Below are 23,165 nucleotides of genomic sequence, written 5' to 3' on the forward strand. Positions count from 1 at the left end.
TGCTGATCAATCTAGTTTGCATCCCTGACTCTTTAGTAATTAGTGACCCAGTGGGTCTCCTACAGGAAGGATAAATGCTAGGACAAACTCTATTGAACAGCTTTTATTGTAAACAATTTGCGTTCTTGCTGGCTTCCTAGGTTACTACATTTTGAAGGTTTATATTTTTTCTTAAGAATTTGTTCTGCTTCAGAACATCATAAAAAGCATTGTCAACCTTTTATTTACTTCATTTCTGTTGATTGTGCTCAGGGCAACTGATCCTAAAGATACAAGACATCTGGGCCCAAGAGAGATCCTTTTTGTGAACATAGTGTTGAAAGCAAAAAAAAAAAAAAAAAAAAAGGAAACCCCTGGCACCGCACCCCTCCCATGCAAAAATCAAAGCCAAGACAGCGTTTGAAGGTCAGCAAAGCTGTGCTGAAAGGTATCCCCAGCCACGAGATGGTCCACAGTGGCTCACCTTCCAATGGCACACGACACTGTGACTGTAATAGCCTTCCGTGGAAAAACAGTTTGGATGCTGCACCCTCATGGAGTTCCCAACCACAGAGACAATGATGAAAAAGGAGGAGGGCAGCACCCTACTGGTGTTGATCAAAGACATCAGGGCCAACAAGCATGAGATCAAACAAGCAGTGAAGAAAGCAGCTCAGCAGCATGATGGGGCCAAGGTCAACGTGGCTTCAGGCCTGGTGGAGAAGAACCAGCCCCTGACTAGGAAGCTTTGTATGCTGCCACCAATACCGTCATCCCTCAGCTAAGCCCAGCTGCCAGGTTCTAGACATTAATTTTTTCCACCATGCAAAATTGAAGAGGAGGAAAAGAAATTCTCTAACAAGTCCAGCGACATCCACCCTAGATGTTACCTAAGTAGTCATTGGAAAACATTTTGATGACGCCTCTACCACACTCAATGGGAACCACACAAGTTACAATTTCAAACAATTAAACAAGCAGTTTATCCGGTTATTTACCTATCAGCAATTCTCCCCCTTGCACCAGCCGCCTCCCTACCTCCTGCATCCCACAGTATACCTGTGCAGTGAGGTGCTTCATGGTGTGTCCAGGGAACACAGGCCCAGGCACAGCAGAGTGTTTGGCAAGTGACCGCTTTATCATTTACACAGCACAGAGGATCCAGAGAGCAAGGGAAGAGAATGCACCGTCCCTGGCCTCCTCCAGAGTCCGTGGAGAGCAGCTCCAAGCACCTTCCTTCACATTAGAGATGAGGGGCAGCTGCCCTGACTGAGTGCTCAACTTTTATATGATGGGGAGGGGGCAGGAAGGACTCTGCCAGTGAGCGAACTTTGTGTCCCGGCAAGCAGCTGGGACTGGTTAAAATTTCACATCTCCCCTACTGCCTACAGTCTCTTGTGAAATAGAAACATGCAGAACAGCTGCATGCAAACAAGCACAAATGGAAACATAAACACCTGCCTGCAAACAAACAAGAGGGGGAAAGGCAGGGACAGGTAAGTGTTGGGAGATGGCTGCTAAGTGTGTCCTTGACATCACCTCTATATACATACTGTAATAATCAGAAAAAAATGAAGCAATTTTTAGAGTCAGATGGATATGACATTGTACCTCAATTGCTTACTAATATGTACTCTTGAGCAGTTTCTTAACTATAAAACTAGAAGAATGAAATTTATTTACAGGAATTTTGAGAGAGAAATGATGGGTATACAATGTCTGGACAGAAGTGTAGGTCCTCAGAAAATGTTTCCTATTATTCAAAGATTAAGAAATGCAATCAACAAAAAGGAGAGGCAAATAAGCAAGATTTCCTATAATAAATAGGACAGGATAGAGAACAAACAAAATCATTCTGAATACTGAGATCTGAGGGTTCTTTTTGAATCTTTGAGAAGTTCCAAGTTTTCAAATATTCAGTCTAGGTGTCACCTGATGAATCCTGGGCTCAGTGGGTAGATGCTGCCCCAGGACGCAGGGCTGGCTGTATGTACTTCACCTCCGGGCCAACTGGGGAGGAAATGGGGGCAGAGCGTATCCCTGAAGAGCCTGTAACAAGTAAGGGCTGAGATGAGGTTAAAAAAATAATAATAGTAATAGCTCCATGAAATGATTAAACTCCATTTGCACCTTCATGTGGATTATTTTAGTCACATAAGTGGATCAACTTTTATTTGAGGCAGCAATACTCAAGAAACTAAGAGTGTTATTTTGAATAGGTAAAGAGAAGGACTGGGTGATTGTAAGAAGGAAGGCAGGAGGAAGACGAGCAGAACTGGAGTGCTGATAACAAAGAAGCAAATTTGCCTCCTTATAATTTCACCCTGGCAGCAGCCGGTGCTCTGAGGCTTAGGCATTAAGTTGGGATTGTTCTGTAAGTTACGCACCTGTGCTTGTGCCAATTCATCCACTGAACTCGTCTAGCTCAGCCGAATTCAGCCTCTTTATAATATCAGGTATATATCTTCATGTACTTTTTCATTTCTCTCTTGTTGAGAGAAAAAAAGATAAGAAGGCGAGCTATTGAAGACTCATTCCTGAGTCTATTCTTGACTCTGCTCCTTTTTTATTAGCAGTAGATTCAGTACAGTATTTTCAGATTGTACTACTTGATTCAGTATAGTATTTTCAGATTGCACTACTTGAAGTGCATAAAGAATTCTCTCATAAACACCAATATTCAGCTATCCCCTTTCTCTAAATGTTGCATATCAGTAATTTTTAAAACATTGTAATAATTTAGTACATTCCATAGCGCTCTGTAAGGCATTTCATGCTTCCATCCCTCGCTCTCTCTCTCTCAATTTATTGTGTAACTACTATGTGCAACATACTGAGAGCACAAAAACAGTTACAGAAGAGACAGCATCTTCCTTCAACAAGCTAAGAGTGTAATAGAAGAGAAGATAAATACATTGATAATTAAAATACTATGCAATTAAAATTTCAACTAAAAATATTGTAAGTAGCATGCTTGAGATACACTGTAAATATGAGAGCAAAAGCCTGAACTGGGGACTGATGGGAAATGTGAGGAAGTTTTCTGTGGTAATCAGAATAGTGGCTCCCCAAAGACACCTGTGTCCTAATTCCTAGAACCTGTAATTATGTCAGTTTCCATGGCAAAGGACAATTAAGGTTGCCGAAGTTCTTTACTCACCCTATCCTGAGGTAGGGAAAGGCTGGTAGAATTACATTGGAGTGTGCAGGTAATCAGAATGTAATCAGAAGGACCCTTAAAAGTGGGAAAAAGAAGCAGAGAAGAAGGTGTGGACAATGATGCAATATGGAAAAGAGACTTAAAGCCATTGCTGGCTTTGAACCACTAACTATTCCAAAAATGAAAATGGAGAAATGGACTATAAGCCAAGGAATGCAGGTGGCTTCTAGAAGCTAGAAAAAACAAGCAACATATTCTCTCCTAGTATCTACAAAAAGAAGCATATCCCTGCCGAGACCTTGCTTTTAGCCCAGTGATGCCTGTGTTATATTTCTAACCCACAGAACTGTAAGATGATAAATTTGTGCTGTTTTAAGTCACTAAATATGTTTTTATTTGTTACAGCAGCAACAGAAAACAAATACAATTTCCTGAGAAGCTGATACCTGAGCTGCATTTTTATAGAAGAGCATTTAAACCAGACTGTATGGGAAGAGGATGAAGCACATACCACATGAGAACAGTTAAAATAGTTTCCTGCTGCTGGAGCTTAAATGGGAGGCAGTGAGCAATAGGAGCTGGGGCTCAAATGGAGTGGGGAGAGCTATACCAAAGAAGACCTGATAAGCCATAACTTCACTGGTCACCATACCTGAGTCAAACCGAACCACTCACTATTCGGTAAGTGTCCTGCCATCTTCCAAAGTTTTGTGTCTCTGCTCATACCAGTCCACCTACTTAGAATGCTCTTCTTCCTTATTTCTACTAGTTCAAATCTTCTCTTCAGCCTTAAAAAATGAATTAAATTGTCTTCTGATCAACTCAACTAAAATGATCACACCTACCTGATCACGTTCTCATCTCACAAGAGAGGAAATAGTGCCTTAAGATGAGAACAATGGCTAATTGTTATATCCTCTGTAACTTCCATTACAAGGCATCACAGGGCAAGGCATCACAGGGCAGTGTGTGATAAATAGACCCTCAATACAATATTTATAAACAAAGAAAGAATGACATCAAGCACAATAGATGCCTTACAGTCTGGTGCAAAAGGACCTGTTATTGGCGCACTAATCAAAACAATAAGAGAAGCAGCTAATCACAAAAAAATAATGCAAATATATATGCATATTTACACTTCAAACAATTATTCACCAAACTTTTGAGTTTGGCTTCTCTTGCTGGTGTTCTGCCTTGTCTCTTTGCATAAATTGCCCCCATAACACATAATTTGTCATTTTCAGTTTCATTAACTGAAATGGATCAAGAACTACAATTTGAGTACAGAATCCTCAAGTTTTACATTTTGTCTCAGTCTTTTAAGAGTTTTATCTCCCATATCTGATTAAATAGCATTTTTTTTTACCATTCTCCCTATGGCAATTCTCCACAGCAGTCACTTCAATTTCATAGGAATAACAACTCCCTTCTCACATTCATACTTCACTGGTTTACCTTATAATTGATTAAATCATGTGATTACAATGACAAGTAAAACTGGCATATCCAGGTTTAGGAACAAATATAACTGACTTGATAAACTTAGAACTTAACTTTTAGAAGCTTAAATTCAATGCAGGCACGAACAAAGCAGAGAATAATCAAGCAATCACAAATGTTCAGCATGTGGTGGGCATAAGTCATATATTTTATCATGGAAATGGAGAGAAATCCAGTGGGTGGATTTTGAAAGCTTTTACAGTAACAGAAGCATAGACTGTGAATTGGATAAGGCGATAGGGTTTAACTACCCCAGTTCCACTTGCAGTAGAATTTCTGTATTGAGTTGGAGATTACACATCATGGTTTGTAAAATTCTTTTTGATTCTAAAATTTAATGATTCGATGAAAATCCCGACAGAGGTCATCTAACATCTGCTGGATTCTTTCCAGTGATAGCATTTGTATGCTCACAAGGCAAACCTATTTATTTCTTTTTCAGATATTCTCATTGTTGAAAAGTGCCTGCTTGCATTGATACGTACTCTGTCTCTTGCAACTTCCATTCATTGTAGCCCTCGGGAATTTTATCTCTCTTCTAAATATGTAGCATAAGTTTTATTCTTATTCAAACATTTGAAGATATTTTTCTTAATTGAAAATTCAGTCCAGGTCTTTCAATCGTGCCTCATGTAGTAGGATCCCCATGTCATTTTCTTTCTTTTTTTTTTTTCAGAGTAGCTGTAGCTATACAGAAAAATAATGCAGAAAGTACTGCATTCCCATGCGCCCCCACGTGTCACACATACAGTTTTCCCTATTATTAACATTTGGCCTTAGTATGGTACCTTTGTTACAATTAATGAAACAATATTATTATAATTATACTATTGACTTTAGTATACTGTTTACATTAGGGTTCAATCTGTAGAACAGTTATATGTTTTTGTGTGTGTGTGTGGCAACTTATATACAACCTAAAACTTCCCTTTCTATCCTTTTTCAAATATATGATTCAGTGGTGTTAATTATCTTTACAAAATTGTGCCACCATAATCATCATGCATTGGCAAATCCTTCCATCACCCCAAACAGAAACTGTACCAAATATAAATTCCCCATTTCCCTCTCCCACCCAGCCTCTGGTAGCCTGTATTCTAGCTTCTGACTTTATAAATTTGGATATTCTGTTTATTTCATAGGTGAGACCACAGGGTATTTGTCCTTTTGTCTTTGACATTTCACTCAACAAAACGTTTTCAAGGTTTCACCCACGTTGAAGCAGGCATCAGCACTTCATTCTTTTATATGACCAAATAATATTCCACTGCATCGATAGTCCATATTTTGTTTATCCATTCATCAGATGATGGACACTTGGGTTGCTTCCACCTTTTGGCAAATGTAAAAATACTGCTGTGAATATCAACATGCAAATACCTGTTTGAGTTCCCTATGCATAAAAATAGGATTGCCAGGTCATATGGTAATTCCATACTTAATTATCTGAGGAATCTTTTGGAAGGAAAGCTTTAAGTCTTTCGCCACTGAGGGTGATCTTAGCTGTGGGTTTTTATATATGCCCTTTATCATGTTAAGGATGATTCCTTCTATTCCTAGTTTTCTGAGTGTTTTTATCAGGAAGGGGTACCAAATTTTGTCAAATGTTTTTTTCTGTCTCAAAACAGATGATCACTTTTTTCTTCATTCCATTAATGTAGTATGTTATAGTAATTGATTTTCTCTTGTTGAGCCACCCTTACATATACCTGGGATAAATCTCACTTGATTGTAGTGTATAATTCTGTTAATGTGTTGTTGGATTTGGTTTGCTAGTACTTTGTTTAAGATTTTTGTATCTACATTCTTAAGGGATATGGGTCCATAATTTTCTTTTCTCATGGTTTCTTTACCTGGCTTTGCTATGAAGGTAATGCTGGCTTCATAGAACGAATTAGGAAGTATTCCCTCTTCTTCAATTTTTTTGAAGAGTGAGCAGGATTGATGTTAATTCTTCTTAGAATGCCTGATGAAATTCACCAGTAAGGGCATCTAGTCCTGTGGCTTCTGGGGTGGCTGCTGGAGGTCATTGGCCCTCGTTTCCTTTGTCACATGGCAATGCCCCCGCCAGCCTCTCCTGGCCTCTCGGTTCCCTTCCAGCTTCCACTGAATTTCTTACTTCTCGTGGCTTTCTCTCTATCTGATGTTTTATCCCACTTATAAAGGACTCCAATAGTAGGATTAAGACCCATCCTGATTGAGGTGGGCCACACCTTAGCTGAAGGAACCGCATATAAGGTCCTACCTGCAATGGGTTCACACCACAGGAGTGGATTAAGTTTAAGAATACATTTTTCTAAGTTACTTTCAGTCCCAAACCACCACACATTCAATGGCTTACATACCACTAAGAGTAAAAGGTCTAAGTTCTCACAATATCTACAAGATCTGACATGATTAATACCCACCCCAACCTGTTTCTTCTTCGACCTCATCTTGCATCGCTCTCCCCTGTGCTGCTTACTCCACACAGGCTTCCTTTCTGTCTCTCCAACAGTTGAGGCACACGCCCAAATTAAGGAGTTCGCACTAGCTATGCCTTCTGTGAGAATGCTCTTTCCTCAGCTACCTGCCCAGCTAACTCCCTAAGCTTCCTAAAATTATTGTACTTTCTTGGTGGCCTTTCCTGACCACTGTATCTTGAAAGATAACACCCCCTACTCCCAATCCTCATTACCCTGCTCCCTTTTTTAAAAAAAATCTTTTTCCATAGGACTCTTCACACTTTAATAAACAACATAATTTACTTATCTATTATGTCAGCTGTTTATTCTCTGTCTCTCTCCCTCTCACTAGAATGTAGCCCCACAAGGCCACAGATCTTTGCTTTGTTCTCTGAGATACTTCACGTTCCTCGAACTGTGCCTGGTACAAAGTCTGCCTGGGTCTTCTTCACCTTGGGTGAGCTGATTGACACGGCAGAAAGGCTGCATATTCACGTCAGCAAAATCAACACCATTACCACAAACAAACAAAGGAGCCACCTATGCCAGGAACTTACGTCATAAAACACAGATCTAAAGTAACTCCAGAAACTTGTCTTTGATTCCCTGGTTCTCCTCAAGCAAAAGATAGTTATTCGGAAGAAAGTGCTAGGATGTAGGACAAGTTTGTGATATACAAATATATCATTTTTATTATGCAGTTTGCCTGAAAATAAATTTTGTTTGGCACTCCTTTTTTTTTTTTCTGATAGATATATGACCAGTGGGTAACTACTGACTCTCACCCCATGCTAGCGATGTAAAGAATAATTTACCAGATGTGAGGATATGATTTCTGTATTCCACTGTTTCTCTCTCTCAAATATCTTTAGTTTCATAGTTTCCTCACTGCCACAACTCAAGTTTCCTATATATTACTCATAGACACAGTAACTCCCTTCAAAGTATGAAGAAATTTGGGTTAAATTTTTCTCTTTCCTTAGAATACTCTTCTGAAGCCAACCAGGGTATTTAGCTGGAGACAAGCCATAAGATAATCATGTCATAAATATGAAACATAAAATAATAAAGCATAAAAGTGATTATACCATTTTCTTTCTGAGTCTACAGTATCTCTATAATCAATAAACCAAAATAACTTGAACAAAGAAACAGCAAAAACATGGTTAATTAGCAAACTCCTACGCAAACATCTGAGAATCATAAATATCTAACCTGTGATGTGGAGAAGGAGGGGCTTACCATGCCTTACACTTTTATCTCTATCACTATTTTGAGTTGGGTATTTACAGTAACATACAGCTGCACACTCTTGACTGCAGAGCCATATGTTTTTTTATTCAGCCAGATGTAGGCCATAAAACTGTTTTATCTATTTTGTGGTTTGGTTAGTACTAATAAAATAAACTACAAATACCTAACTTAGAGGCTGTTCTGATATCACCGCATTTCAGCCAAGTACAGTTTTGCTGTCTGGTATACTCCAAATGTTCTAAAATCAAAGTGTCTTTGGAAAAATGCATTCCTGCTCTTCAAGATTTCATAAAGGCCTTTGCAATTTGAATGGATTGTGCTGTGCAATGACTTGTGTTTCTATTGATTTCTAGGCTGATGGACCATAACCTTCATTGATAGTTCATTTTGGCTTCCTTCAGACTGAAAAGGAAATAGCACTAAGTCTGTTCTCTGCCTTGGAGCCTACATTATTGATATTCTTTAATCATTATGTTGGAACATAAAGCTTCTGTTATGTTGCAATTATTATGTGTCCTTACTAGAATGTAGTTAGTGAAACAAAAATAGATGATGCAGTATACCACAGGGCTGTCCTGCTGTTCTCCGTTATGCTGAGTACAATACACAGAACTCAGAGAAAACTCCCCATTCATGCTGCTTTTTTTGGCAACAGTTGCACAAAAGGAATCTTTCTCAACTCCTCGAGAGTGAAAATATCAGCAGCAGCATTTTAACCCAATAGGAGTTATACAGAGAAGCTGAGTCTATTTTCATATAATAATGTATTTTTTAAACTCACATGATTTTTCTCTAGATCGATTTTATGGATTTCGAGCCATTTTAAAGAAATGGAACAATGAAATAAGATTATATACTTTCTGCACTAAAAATGCTGAAAAAATTTAGCCGGATTTTTTTGTAAACCTTTTGCAATTTCTCACTCTAGGTTTTCTCTAAATGCCCATATGGTGCAGGAAGTAAAACTTGTCAACCTATAGCCATTGAGATTCTTTAAAACATACGGAGTTAAACACTCATAAAAATAAATATATATATACATCTACGCTTTTAAAAAAATCATGAAAGAGTAATAAGAAAAGTCTAATGGCCATGCATCTTACCAAAACAGATGTTTACAATTCTGAGACTAACCATCGAAAGGCGGCCCATATTAATTCAAAGTTAGAATCAGTGAGGTGTGGAAAGGCTCACTGGCTTTGCCCTGATTCCTTCCTGGGGTGTTACTTACCTGCTATTTGCAAAGATTTCCTGTTCTCTCCCCCTTTCGGATATTGTGTAAGAACAGGTGACTCACTCTGCCCAATGGGTGCAAGAGATAGTCCACTTCAGAGTAGGGCATTTAACTGTTGGCATGAGGCTCTCCAGCACTGTCATTTTCCCTCAGGCACAGTCACCGGCTGTGTTCAACATAGGGACACTCCATCTGCCTGGGTTCCCAAGTGACCGCACTGCCACCAGGATGGATATAAACAAACCTTTTTGGTTTGAAGACACTGGCATTTTGGAGTCGGGTGTTATCAGAGCATAGCCTAGCCTATTCTAACAGATTTTTAAAAGAAATCATTGCAATGTCTGAACTGATTTTGCATTTCATCTTGTCTAAAGTTGTCTACATTATAAACTGTGTGAAGTTCTCAGAGGGCTTATATCTGCAATGAGGTGACAAATGCACAGAAATCAAGAAAGGACAGTGACCACGAAGGTGGGTTTTTCAGTAAATCTGGAAACTAAGATTGCCTCGAGGTACAAAAGGGACAACTACCTAGCCAAGATATGCCTGTCCCCTAAATTACTTTTTTTTTAATTTTTTTTATTGTAGAGTATAATAGATATACAAAGCAAAGAAATAAAAAAGCAATAGTTTTCAAAGCACTCTTCAAAAACTGGTTACAGGATAGATTCCAGAGTTTGTCATGGGCTACCATATGATCCTCTCATATTTTTCCTTCTAGCTGCTCCAGAATATAGGAGGCTAAAGGACTTAAATACTTTTTTATCATCACTTTGACTTATTTTTCCTTCTTCTTTTGTGAACAATAACATATATACAAAAAAGCTATACATTTCCAAGCACAGCACCACAATTAGCTGTAGAACATATTCAGACCGTGACATGGGTTACAATTTCATAAATTTAGGTTTTTACTTCTAGCTGCTCTAAAATACTGGAGCCCAAGAGAGATAACAATTCAATGATTCAGCATTCATATTCATTTGTTAAGTCTTATCTTCTATGTATAATTCCACCATCACCTTTGATCTTTCTATATCTCTCATTGGAGTTGTTTGGGCTATGGCAATTCTAAATTTTTGATATTGGAAAGGTCTGTCACTAATATGGGGTAGGGAGATGGAACTGTATGATGTTCTGGAGCAAGGTCTTCCTGACCCTTGCATAAGAGCAACCTCCAGAGTAGCCTCTCGACTCTATTTGAACTCTCTCTGCTACTGATACTTTAATAATTACACTTCTTTCCCCCCCTTTTGTCAGGATGTAATTGTTGATCCCAAGGTGCCAGGTCTGGATTCATCCCTGGGAGTCCTTTCCCACATCACCAGGGAGACTTTCACCCCTGGATGTCATGTCCCATGTAGCGGGGAGGGCAATGACTTCACTTGCGGAGTTGGGCTTAGAGAGACCGAGGCCACATCTGAGCAACAACCGAGGTCCTCAGAAGTAACTGTTAGGCATGCCTATAGGTGGTCTAAGCGTCTGTGTTATCTACGTAAGCTTCACGAGAGTAAGCCTCATAATTGAGGGCATGGCCTATTGAACTGGGTATCCCTAAAATTTGACACAGTATCAGGTGATTCCCTGATGGTAAGGTTTAATAGTTCCATATTCTTTCTCTTCTCCCTCAGGGGACTTTGCCAATACTTTTTGATTACTGGTTAATATACTCTAGGATGTTTCCAGGCATTAAAATAATCTATACAGGATTAAAGGACCTCTTTCCCATTCTGTGTTCAGTTGTTCAAATGAGCTATACATATAGGTTAAATGAGATTATGCACCACAGAAAATTTCAGTTCCAGATCAAATAAACCTTTCTTCCATTGGTCTCAAAGAGTATGTGTGGTTCTAAAACATAGACAAGACACTGTCTTTCTTACTTCTCTGTTCTGAATTACTTTAACCCTAACCTGTCCAGCTTCATTCTTATCTCTAAATATCAGGTTATATATATATAAAACAGCCTCTCAAAATTCAGAAATAATAATCACCACTCCGGACTTAATGTGTCTGCTCTAAAAGCTTACAGTCTAGGCTCCTGTTTTCTTATAAGCATTTTCTAAAGGTGACTATACCATTGTTGTTTCTTTGTTTCTGGCTTATTTTGTTTCACCACATGTCCCACATGTTCATTCACATCGTTGCATGCCACACGACATCATTCTTTTCGTAGCAGCACAGCCTTCGTTCATAAGTATACACCATTGTTCACCATTCTACTTCTCTGTCAATGCATTCTTCAGCCATCTGCATTCATCGGGCATCACGAAGAGGGCCCAAAGCCCTCAGTCCATCAACATTCTGAATTTTAGATAATTTCAATGTTCCCAAGAGAAAAAAAACCAATAAACTCACCCTCACCAAATAGAAATCTAAACCTCCTCTTAACTCTTGTCCCTCATCCCATTTTTTACCTCTGCTGTTGCTATGGTAGTGCTGATGGTTTCTTTTTGAACATAACTCATTGTATGCTATAGCAGTTTTCCACTCTATGCTGCACTTAAACACTCTTTATACAGGAATCGTATCTTTGAAGTAATTCTTACCAGAACTCATTCATATTTCTAGTGCAAGTCAGTGGGACACATAGGTCTATATAACCCCTTTCAATCTTGTTCATCTTCAATATGGTAATATTACTTCTAGACCCACTAGAGAATCACCTTTGCTCCTATCTATTCCCTTACATTGGTGTTCAACCTCATTAGCTAACCATCTCTAGCATCTATGTATCCCTAAGTCCCTTGTATTCTGTATTATAACTCTCTGATTATATCTTTATGCTGGTCATAAAAGTAGCATCATACAGTATCTTTCCTTTTGTATCTGGCTAATTTCGATTAGCATTATGTTCTCAAGGCTCATCCATCTTGTCATGTGCTTCAGGATGTCATTTTGTCTTACTGCTGCATAATATTCCATCATATGTATATACTACATTTTGTTGATCCACTCGTCTGCTGATGGGCATTTGGTTGTTCCCATCTTTGGGCAATTGTGAATAATGCTACTGTGAGCATTGGTATGCAAATGTCTGTTTGTGTCATTGCTTTCAGCTCTTCTGCGTATACACCAAGTAATGTTATTGCTGGGTCATAGGGCAGCTCAATATTTAGTTTCCTGAAGAACCACCTAACAGTCTTCCATAGCAGCTGCACCATTGTGCATTCCCAGCAGCAGCACATAAGTGTCCATTTCTCCACATCCTCTCCAACATTTATAGTTTCCTGATTGTTTAATAGCAGCCATTCTTATAGGTATGAGGTGGTATCTCATTGTAGTCTTGATCTGCATTTCCTGTGTAGCCAGTGAAAATGAGCATCTCTCCATATGCTTTTGAGCCATCTGTATTTGCTCTTCAGAAAAATGCCTAGTCATATAAAATGCCTAGCCCATTTTATAATTGGATTGTTTGTTCTTTTGTTGTTGAGTTTTGTGATTTCTTTGTATATGCAGGAAATCAAACCTTAGTCTGATATGTGATTTCCAAATATTTTCTCCCATTGGGCTGGCTGCCTCATCACCTTTTTGACAGTCTTTTGAGGTGCAGAAGCATTTGATTTTGAGGAGTTCCCATTTATCTATTTTTTCTTTTGTTGCTTGTGCTTTGCGTGTAAAGTTTAGGAAGTTACCTCCTATTACTAGGTCTTAAAGATGTTTCCCGACGTTTTCTTCTAGAAGTTTTATGGTGCTAGTTCTTATATGTAGGTGTTTGATCCACTTTGAGTTAATTTTTGTGTAGGGTGTAAGATAGGGGTCCTCTTTCATTCTCTTGGCTATTGATATCCAGTTCTTCCATGCCCAATTATTGAAAAGACTATTTTGTACCAGTTCAGAGGATTTGGGGGCCTTGCCAAAAATCAGTTGACCATAGATTTGGTGGCTAAACTACTTTTTAAAAGGGAAATCTGGTTAAAATGAACTGCAGAAGTTGCTTTGAAGGGAAAAGCGGAGGAATGGGGGGCGGACAGACAGATAGCTAGAATTTAGTAAATAGGCAAAAGCAACTGGTCATAACCACTCATTATATGTATATGAATTTCAGAACCTTGATACATTTTCGAAAGTAACAGCTGTGAGTTTACATCTCCCATGCCTATTGCCCTGCTGGTCAGGGAAACAGATTGGGGGCTGCCTGCTCATGGCCGGTTTGCTTTACCCTAGGGCACCACTGGAGAAGCAGGTGTGGCTAAAGATGAAAAGGTACGAAGTTCTTTTGCTCTTTGTCCCCTCCTTCCCTCACAGCTGTAGAGGCTGAGCTGTATGTTTAGGACCACAGAAACACTCACATTTCACTTATTCAAAGTAATTTGGAAGTCATAAGAAGGGTAGGCTTGATCTTTTGAACTTCAAGAAACCCTAATTGGCAGTGGCTTATCTTTTATTTTTAGAATGCAAATGCAGTTTAGAGCCTTTCCTCATGCACTAGCACAGTGATACCTGTTAGCTCCTTTGACAGATATTCTTTTAGCCCATGGCAATGTGAAAAGAGAAATTTTTTTTCTCGAAATGACAATATTGTGAACATCTGGTTTGTAGCCTTCTTAGCAAAATTTGTTCTGCGGTGCCATTAAGTTTAAACATCTGTCATTTACATTAAATCGTTGACAAAATGCTCTGTTTTGAATTGCAACACAGGGTACTACATCATTATGTATCTTTTTCTGGAAATCAATTGAAAAAAAGAGTTAATTGTCTCTTCTTGAAGATCGTGGGTCCTAATCATCAAAGGTGTCAGTTTCCTTTTTCAAATGAGAAAATGTATTTGATTTATTCTAGTAATTTTCCATTTTCTGTCCTACTGACTACTATATTTAATTACTCTAAATCACTCCACATAAAGACAATGATGTGCTTCTGAGAACCATTACCAGAGTATTGTTTTGTAAATGTGTTTGTCTATTTAAAAAGCACTGAGAATTTTCAGCAGTTTTGAACCCACTGGGTTTTCTAGCCTGGTGTGGATCGATAAGTCATTTGTTGAGAGTGTACAGGTGGCTGGGGCGCCTTGTGGCACCAGTGCTTTGCCCTGTCTTCATGTTCTCCCAGGGAGGAGAGGAAAACCAATAAAACATAAACATGAAATGGCATTAGCAGTTTATACCCAAGGTGATAACAGATGAATATCGTTATAACCCCAGGTCCTCTTGAATTCAGAAAGAAGACGAAGGTTTGATTTGTAAGGAGGCTGGCAGATTGCCCTTCAATGCCTTTACCCTGAAAAGCTCAGTCATTATGGAACAGTACTGTGTGATTGATTAAATATAAAATATATAGATGGTCTTATCCAACTTAAAAAGCTTTTGCAATGATTTCTTTAAGTGATGGGATAGAGCAGCTTTTTTTTTCTCCCCCAGCCAGAAGAGTCCAATGTCTTCATTTTCATTCCCTAATTTTAAGACTTTTTTAGCTATATTTTCTATCAGGAATTAGGTAAGGTGAGAGTATTTATTCTGTTTGAAAACATATTTTTAGTCAAATTAAAAAAATAAAGAATTGACTTCTTAAGAAATTGAATGCCTAGAAACCCTATCTAATTCTTTTTTTATTTGGAGTAAGGTAGCTCTCTCTTTTTTTTTTTTTCTTGGATGTCAATAAATTATCTGTAATGCCAAATTCAAATGGAAAGAAAGGAAGGATTAAAAAATAAAGTTAAAAAGAAGTATGGTGGCAAGGAACCTCAACCTCGTTCAAGTTAGAGCTTTCCCACTTAATTAGCCGAAGGCTCTTGATCAAGTTACTGAACTTCTAAGCCTCTATTTTCTCAACTCCCCAATGTTAAGAATAAATCCTATCATATACAATTGTTACGGAAATTCAATTAGATAATGCAGGTAAGGAAACCAGCAAGTAATTGCTTAATAAAAATAGCTGTCCTTATTACATCCAATAATTTCTGAATTATCAGTAGAATATCTGAATAATTTCCAAATATGAGCTGAATATCTGAAGTTGTATTTCTTTTGTAAGATATACATTGTTGTTGATGTTTTTTGTCAAAGAATATGGAATCGTAGCCTCCAGGTTTTTTTCTGTAGGTGGTTTTCTTTGAAATTTGACTTGAAATGGTGCATATTTTTCCATTCTTATAGGGGTGTCTTGTGTCTTGTTTTTGTTCTTGATTGGTGGGGTTTTAATGAAATGGAGGATTGCGGCACCTCATACCAGGCACATGAAAGACGTCCACTTTTCAAAGGACAGAGCCAGCCTGAACCCATTATGCATATGAACTGTATTACACTCTGAAATGTCCTGTTGAGCCCTCTCAAAATTAGCATTAAAATAAAACTTGGCTAGGTAGAGGCTTTTTAAGTCCCTTTAAAATCTGAAAGCACAAATCAAGAGGGTGCTTTACAAAGTGCAGCCCTTGGGGATTGCCTTCTTTCTAATCTCGGACAACTATTGGGCCACATGCACCCCGCTTCCCCTAAAAACCAACCCTCCCCATGGCCCCATTTCAGCTGTTTATACAGACAACACTTCAGTGTCTTTCCTCCATTCTAAAATCAATAAGCATGTTTTGAGTAAGCCTCAGCCTCATAATGAGACACTCTATTATTTCGCATCCTGCTTTTTCTAAAGTTTTAAAGGTTATCCTAAATGGGGAGAATTTTATATAAATATCAATATTGCCAAATAGTACAAAAGGTTGCTAGATTTATCTTCAGATATTTCATGCTAAGCAATTTATAACAAAAAGTATTAGAATGATTTTGCTATTGCAATAAGCAAATAACAATTTTCTATAAAATGTATAAAATCATAGGCATAAATACGATTATATAATTTGTATGTGGCATTCATTTGAAATCCAGTCCATCCTTGGCTTTCATTTAACGTGACTATGTGTCAATATACTACCAAGTAAACCACTGATACAAATCTAGAAGATGGATTTTAAATTGAGCAAGTTTAACTTACAAATTTTTGGACTTCTCTAAGCTATGGATAAGGAAAACAAAATTTAGAGTCTCCTTGAATTGGCATTTGAAATTTTCAAATGCATTCAGCTCTCTTGAGGTTTGAATTATGGTTATTTGGGGCAAAGTGCCACTTTCTGGCATTTCAGGGGGAAATGTTTTTAAGGAAGCTTATTGGAAATCCTCCTAAAGCATCCAGAACCTCAGATGCTTTTCGAGGCAAACAAAAGTCTGAAAAGATGAGAGAAGATTAACTTCCTTTTGGGATTAGCTATACCTGGATGTAAAATTTCCCAGGAACAGTCTTGGCAGGTGTGTTTGGTGTTTTGCCTAACCAACATCACTTCTGGGGCCAACATTCTCTATTATAAACACATAGGGAGAACTAAGTGTTTTCCTTTGGCTGAGTGGAAAAAAGATACCATAAAGGAATGTTGTTTTCCCTAATAACTTCAAGATATTCATGAGTATTTTAGTCAGGGCTATTTTTTTAATCGTCTCTACCTTAATGATGCAAGCAGTAAAGCATTTCCCCTACACTTTTTTATTTTTATTGAAGCTTAATAGAAAATATAATATTTTCTGTGCCAGTCTGAAAGGATTATGTGTCCTTGAAAAGCCATATTTTAATCCTGATCCAATTTTGTGAGCGCAACCATTTCTTTAAATCCTTATTCAGTAATGCAGGCTGGAATCTTTTGATTAGATTATCTCCATGGAGATGTGACGCACTTAATTGTGGGTTCTAACTTGATTAGCTGGAGATGTGACTCCACCCATTCCAGGTGAGTCCTATTCATTTGCTGGAATCCTTTAAAGAGGAGGCATTTTGGAGAAAGCTTGAGAAGGCCAAGACAGAGCCTCAAGAACCATGAGAGCCCACACAGTCTGAGACCTTTGGATAACACCCCTGAGGGAGCTTCATAAAACAGGAGGCCTGGAGAGGAAGGTAGAAAACGTCATCATGTTTGCCATGTGCCTTTCCAGTTGAAAGAGAAACCCTGAACTTCATCGGCCTTTCTTGAGTGACGGTAACCTCTTGTTGATGCCTTAATTTTGACATTTTTATAGATTTGCTCTAATTGAGATATTTTCACAGCCTTAGAACTGTAAACTTACAACTTAATAAATTCCCCTTTTGAAAAGCCATTCCATTTCTGGTATATTGCATCCTGACAGCTAGCAAACTAGAACGTTTTCCAATGTGTATCAAAAATAAAGATGGATCCTGTAACTACTTATTGAAGAGTGCTTTGAAAACCATTGTTTTTTTCTTTCTTTGCTTTGTATATATGTTATATTATACAATAACAAAAGTTAAAAAAAAAAAAAGAACCCCCAAAGTTACATATCATATGATTCCAATCATATAACCCTTTTGAAATGACACCTATATAAAAGAAAGCAGGGCAGGCCATGGTGGCTTAGTAGGCAGAGTTCACACCTGTCATACCAGAAATCTGGGTTCGATTCTTGGTGCCTGCTCATGCAAAAATAAATAAATTAATTAATAAATAAATAAATAAATAAATAAGAAAGCAGCTCTAAAACAATAAAATAAATAAATAAATACACTACATTACACTGTATTTAGTATATGGGGCTATCTGCTTTCATAAGTAGTATAAATTTATGGACAGTTTTGAAGATAAATATCCAAAAAAACAAAATAAAAATACTGGTGACTCCTATTTAATTTAATAGATGTACAGACATTAGAAAAGTCCAAAGCAGCAAATGAATTTTATTATGGATCTCACCCAAAGAACAGGTAAATTATATAAATTATATAAATTCTGTTTTCTTTCTTATTGTGTGTTTTAATTTCCTAGGTTGCTCAAGCAAATAGTATGATGTGGTTCAGCCTAACCACTGGGATCTGCTCACAGTTTTTAGTCTAGGATGACTTCAAATCAAGGCATCATCAAAGTGATGCTCTCTTCCCAAAACCTATGGCATACTGGGGCTGGCTGCCTATGATCCTTGGCTCCTCTGTCACATGACAAGGCACATGGTGGCATCTCCTGGTCTCTCTCTTCTCTTCTGGGTTCCATTTCAGCTACTTGTTTCCTTTGACTATTTTTCTTTGTCTGAATTCATTCTCTTATAAAGGACCAGTAATAAGATTAAGACCCACCTAGTCTGAGTGGGACACAACTTAACTGAGGTATCTTCACAAAAAGCTCCTGCTTTTAATGGGTTTACACCCACAGGAATGGGTTAAACTTAAGAACATGTCTTTCAGCTTCACCAAACTGCTTTTTTTCTGAATTCCTTAAAAAAAATTCAATAGGAGAGGATTCAGTGCGATGAGAGTGTATAGAACAGCTGATTTTAAAGCATATCACATAATATTTACAATAGGGAGCTTGCCTCTGCAAAATATATATATATATTTGCAAAATGATTACAAATATGTGTGGAAAACTTACACATAGAAGAAGATTATAAAAGGATGAAAATATAGGAGAGAGTTAACAGAGTTTACCTTTGGGTGGTGGTCTATGGGTAATTTCTGTCTTGTCTCTGTAGTTTACTGTATTTATTGATAATGAATATGTATAATGAATATGTATAATGAATATGTATGTATTACATTTACTTAGATATTAAATCTTCAAAAGTAAATGACATAAAACATTTCAATGTCTATATGATATTATAGGAAATAATTAAGGGGAGGTGATTCTATAGAACCTCTTTAAGAACTCTGTTCTAATATCACTGATATCTGATATTAAGACTGTGATGTAATTGGATGACTATATTTACTCTGTGCATTAATTTTTCAAGAAGACATTCCTTGGCAAAGACTTCCTTAGCCTATGTGGTGTGTCTCTACTATCTAATGTCTTACCAGAACCTCTAGCTCTGCTTGTCCAAAACAGATTATAATTATCTTCCCACATGTAGAATCACATCTGCACACAGTCCCTAACTTCACAATCTCTATGAGTGACATCACTATTATTCCAGTCTTTAAATGTTCTAGAATTATTATTGATCCCCCCTTTTCCCTCACCTTCTACAGTGAGATTCAACCTTCACAAACTCACATCTAACCTCGCCTTTTATTTCTGTTACAACTGCCCCAATTCCAAATTCATGACCTCACTCTTTAACAATTACATGGCCTCCTTACTCTTCTTTCTTATCCTCCCACCATCTTACCCTTTCTTATTTTTAATACAACTGTCCTGCTGTCTAACATTTGAAAGCCCCTCAGTGGCTTAACATCACCAGTCAACAGTCTTTCAGCCTGAGTTTCTAGATCCTTCATTTTAGGAGCCCAATCTTTTCCCCCAGTTTATCCATCACTTTTCCAGACACAAACCCTGAGCTTCCCTCCCCCATCTGCACGTGCTTATGCTCCTCCATTCCCCGAAAACATTCTCCGCTTCCATCTCTGCCCTTTGAAATCTTTTCTGGTTCAAGGCTCTGTCCCACAGCTTTCTCCTCCTTCATGACACATCATCACATCTCAATGTGAGTTCACCCTCCTTTGAAGTCCCTCTTAGCACTTTGTGCCTTCATCATGACATCTACTAAAAATCTGCCTTGCAATGTAGTTATCTGCAAACTCATTTCATCAAGCCTCCTTATACTGAAAACTCATGGAGGGCAGTGACTAAGCCTTCCCTCTTCTTTGTATCTGTTCTTTGCACAGTGTGAGCTCTTTATCCACAATTGTTGAATTTAAAATACTGATTGCAGTGACACTGATGATCCTGTGAACTAGAAAGCTGGATTTTTCAATTAATAAATTAAGACCAGTAAAGCTCTTACAACAGTGCCTAACCCAGCATAAGTCCTCTACAAGTGTCAGCTATCAGCACCAGCAGCTATTAATCAGTGCTCAAATAGAGTGAAAGTTAATGAATCAGATATTAAGCTATGTTTAATGAATGAAAACTAAACTGAACAAACACATTTTCTGAAATTCAGAGCTCACCACCCAAATTGCAATGTTAGACACCAATAAAAAAGCAAAGGCCCAGGCTAAAGCCACCTAATGGGGTGAGGGGTGCATTGAGGAGTTCCCTTTAGGGGGCATTCCTAACAAGATCTGACCTCCAGACTTCTCCCTGAAACTCACTCATGATCCTGTCTTTTATCCAGAACAGAACTGTGGGGCCAGCAGCAAAGGGAAGACTGATCCTTTTACTGGTGTATAGAAGAAAGGGAGATGGCAGAGGGAGAAAGTGATGCTAAACCAGGTTCTGCAAGCTACCTCCACTTCAGACATCTCTTTTGCATTTTTGTGCAGAGCTTGCAGTTGTCACCTAACAGCAGGCCTTGCTTTCCTTCCAGCCCAGCAACACCATTCCTGAATATTGCCTGGAAAGCAGGCTTCAGTCACATTTTTTTTCTAGGCTCAGTACAGAAATGTGGCAAACTAGACAGATATACCTCAGCAAGCCTCTGAGAAAGAGTCTTATTTATTCTTATTTAGAATACGGAGCATCTAACTTTAATTTCCAGATAATCACGGTGATTAGCAAGACAGGGAATTTTTATTTAAGAAAAGGTGTTTACAGTTAAATGCAATAAATCCATCTTATAAGGCAGATGCCAGAGGATGAAAGTAAGTCCTCTCTCAAGTACACATTAACTTCCCAATTTTTACAGTTACTAATAGCTTCGGGTCCATCTTTTGAATCAGAAGTTTAAAGATTCATATAACAATGAAACTTGTTGTGAATCTTAACTGATACTTTTATGTCCAATATTTAATAAGAAGTAGGATTATCACATTAAAAAATTCATCTCCTTCCTCAATTGTATTTTAACTCTCATTCCTTCAGAAACAATAACAGAATCTTAGCAACAGCCCTTACTGAAAGCATTTGTCTCTGAGAGACAGGATTCAATACAAACTGATGGGATTATAGCCCAATGTGCCATCTGCTTACCCTCCACCATTTTATATTCCAAAACATAAGACAACTCCCAGGCAATTTGCTTTACCCATAATATCTCATTTCATCAGTACAACAATCCTAAGAAGTAGAATATTTGAGGTATAAGAAGTCTACACACTCAAAAATAAGTCTATCGTTAAACAACAACAAATGCAATGGAGAAAGAAAGAAGGGAAGTGCTCACCAGTTTGATGGATTCATCAAACCCCAGATTGTTATTCACCAAATATCAGGCTTCTTTTACACATGAGTTCAACCAAATATCCCTCCAAGAATTAATTGCCTTTGTCCCATGGAGAAGGAGTCTTCTCCAGATACAGCTATAGAAATGGAGAACTCATAATAATCAGTATGAGAGGACCTTATATTAAGTTACCAAATTTCAAAAAGGGGAGCTGACCGCAGATATTTGAAAAGGGTCTTATATTTGCCCAGTGAAACACTTCAGATTTATAAAGTGCTCAATGTTCATCCAGGAAAGGAAAATATTAAGGATTCCTTCATTGGTTGGTACTTTAATTTTCTTTGTTTAACTGCAAATAGGAAGCACCATCTTGCTATGAAGAGCTGAGTCTTCACCAAAATTCATCCCCTTTTTTATGTGTGATAGGGTTCAGTGTAAGTAACTTAGCCAAGGCATGACTTAACCAAAGTCATGCTTTGTTGAAGGACTAGGAATTGGAAATCCGTGGGCCCAATGAGATAGCCTCTGAACTTTGCATTTTTTTATTCCCCCCACCTCCTCCCCCTATTTGTTTATCCAAAAATGGAGATAATTCCACTTCCCTTGGAGAGTTTTTGTAAACAGTGAATGAGATGATAACACACGTAAGAGATTGGGCATATATTAGGTGTCCAGTAAATGTGAATCGCCTTCACATTGGCAACCTGGAGACTGGCCACACTAATAATGTGCTTTCTCCAAACACAATACAGACACACACACACACACACACACACATACATCATTGACTGCTTATATCCTTTGAGGCAAATGTTGTATCTTATTCTTTATTTGTATCTCCTGTCATCAGGCCCAGGACCTGCTCTTTGCTAGATAGAATTCAAAAAAGATTTAAAAAAAAAAGAAGAAGAAAAGATATGGGCTCTCAACAAGCCACTTGCGTTGACAGGCCCCCTTGAGAACTTCTGTGCAGTGTGTAATACAACCAAGCCTTGTACTAGTTAAGACCATGTTGAGGATTGGATTGTGTCCCCCCAAAAGACATGTTCAAGTTCTACCCCTACCCGCTCCTATGGATGTGAACTTATTGAAGATGTTGTTAGTTAAGATGAGGCCAAACTGGATGGGGGTGGGGAGAGGATGATCCAGTATGACTGGTATCCTTAGAAGGAGAGGAAGTTTGGACACAGAGAGAGAGATAGATCATGTGACAGAGTCAGAGATTAAGTCATGCCACCACAAGCCAAGGAATGCCATGGATTGTCAGCCACCCACCAAAGGTCAGGTGTGAAGCAGGGCATGGAGTCTCTCCTTTAAGAGGAACATGGACCTGCCAACACCTTGACTTCAGACCTCTAGGCTCCAAAACCACAGGACAATACATTTCTGTTTTCTAAGCCAACCAGTCTGTGGTATTTGTCACATTCAAGCTGTCCTTTATTGTACTGAAGATGACTCTTTGGGTTTGAAGTAATCAGTGACAATACCTAAGCTCCCTGACTTGTGGTATTACTTAAGCAGCAGAAAAATCTTTTTCATTTGTTAGTAATAATAATACTTAA

General features: G+C 38.1%; 1 protein-coding gene and 1 long non-coding RNA gene across 4 annotated transcripts in view; one reads left to right on the top strand and one right to left on the bottom strand.

Annotated features, from left to right (window-relative positions):
* LOC143681536 (uncharacterized) overlaps positions 1-1,324 on the bottom strand; it is a 499,706-nt gene extending 498,382 nt beyond the window's left edge. The window contains exon 1 of the transcript XR_013174696.1: positions 1,039-1,324. The gene's annotated coding sequence lies outside the window, so the exon portion shown is untranslated. The remainder of the gene's footprint in view (positions 1-1,038) is intronic.
* Positions 1,325-3,137: 1,813 nt separating this feature from the next.
* Positions 3,138-23,165, top strand: part of LOC143679539 (uncharacterized) — a 41,359-nt gene continuing 21,331 nt past the window's right edge. The window contains exons 1-3 of one of the 3 annotated variants that reach the window (XR_013173821.1): positions 3,138-3,246; positions 3,545-3,820; positions 8,694-8,834. This is a non-coding gene — a long non-coding RNA (uncharacterized LOC143679539). Of the gene's footprint in view, positions 3,247-3,544; positions 3,821-8,069; positions 8,176-8,693; positions 8,835-23,165 lie in introns of those variants that run through there. The other 2 variants (XR_013173819.1, XR_013173820.1) reach the window with 2 other exon arrangements.

This window comes from Tamandua tetradactyla, chromosome 4, assembly GCF_023851605.1.
Source record: "Tamandua tetradactyla isolate mTamTet1 chromosome 4, mTamTet1.pri, whole genome shotgun sequence".
Lineage (NCBI taxonomy): Eukaryota > Metazoa > Chordata > Mammalia > Pilosa > Myrmecophagidae > Tamandua > Tamandua tetradactyla.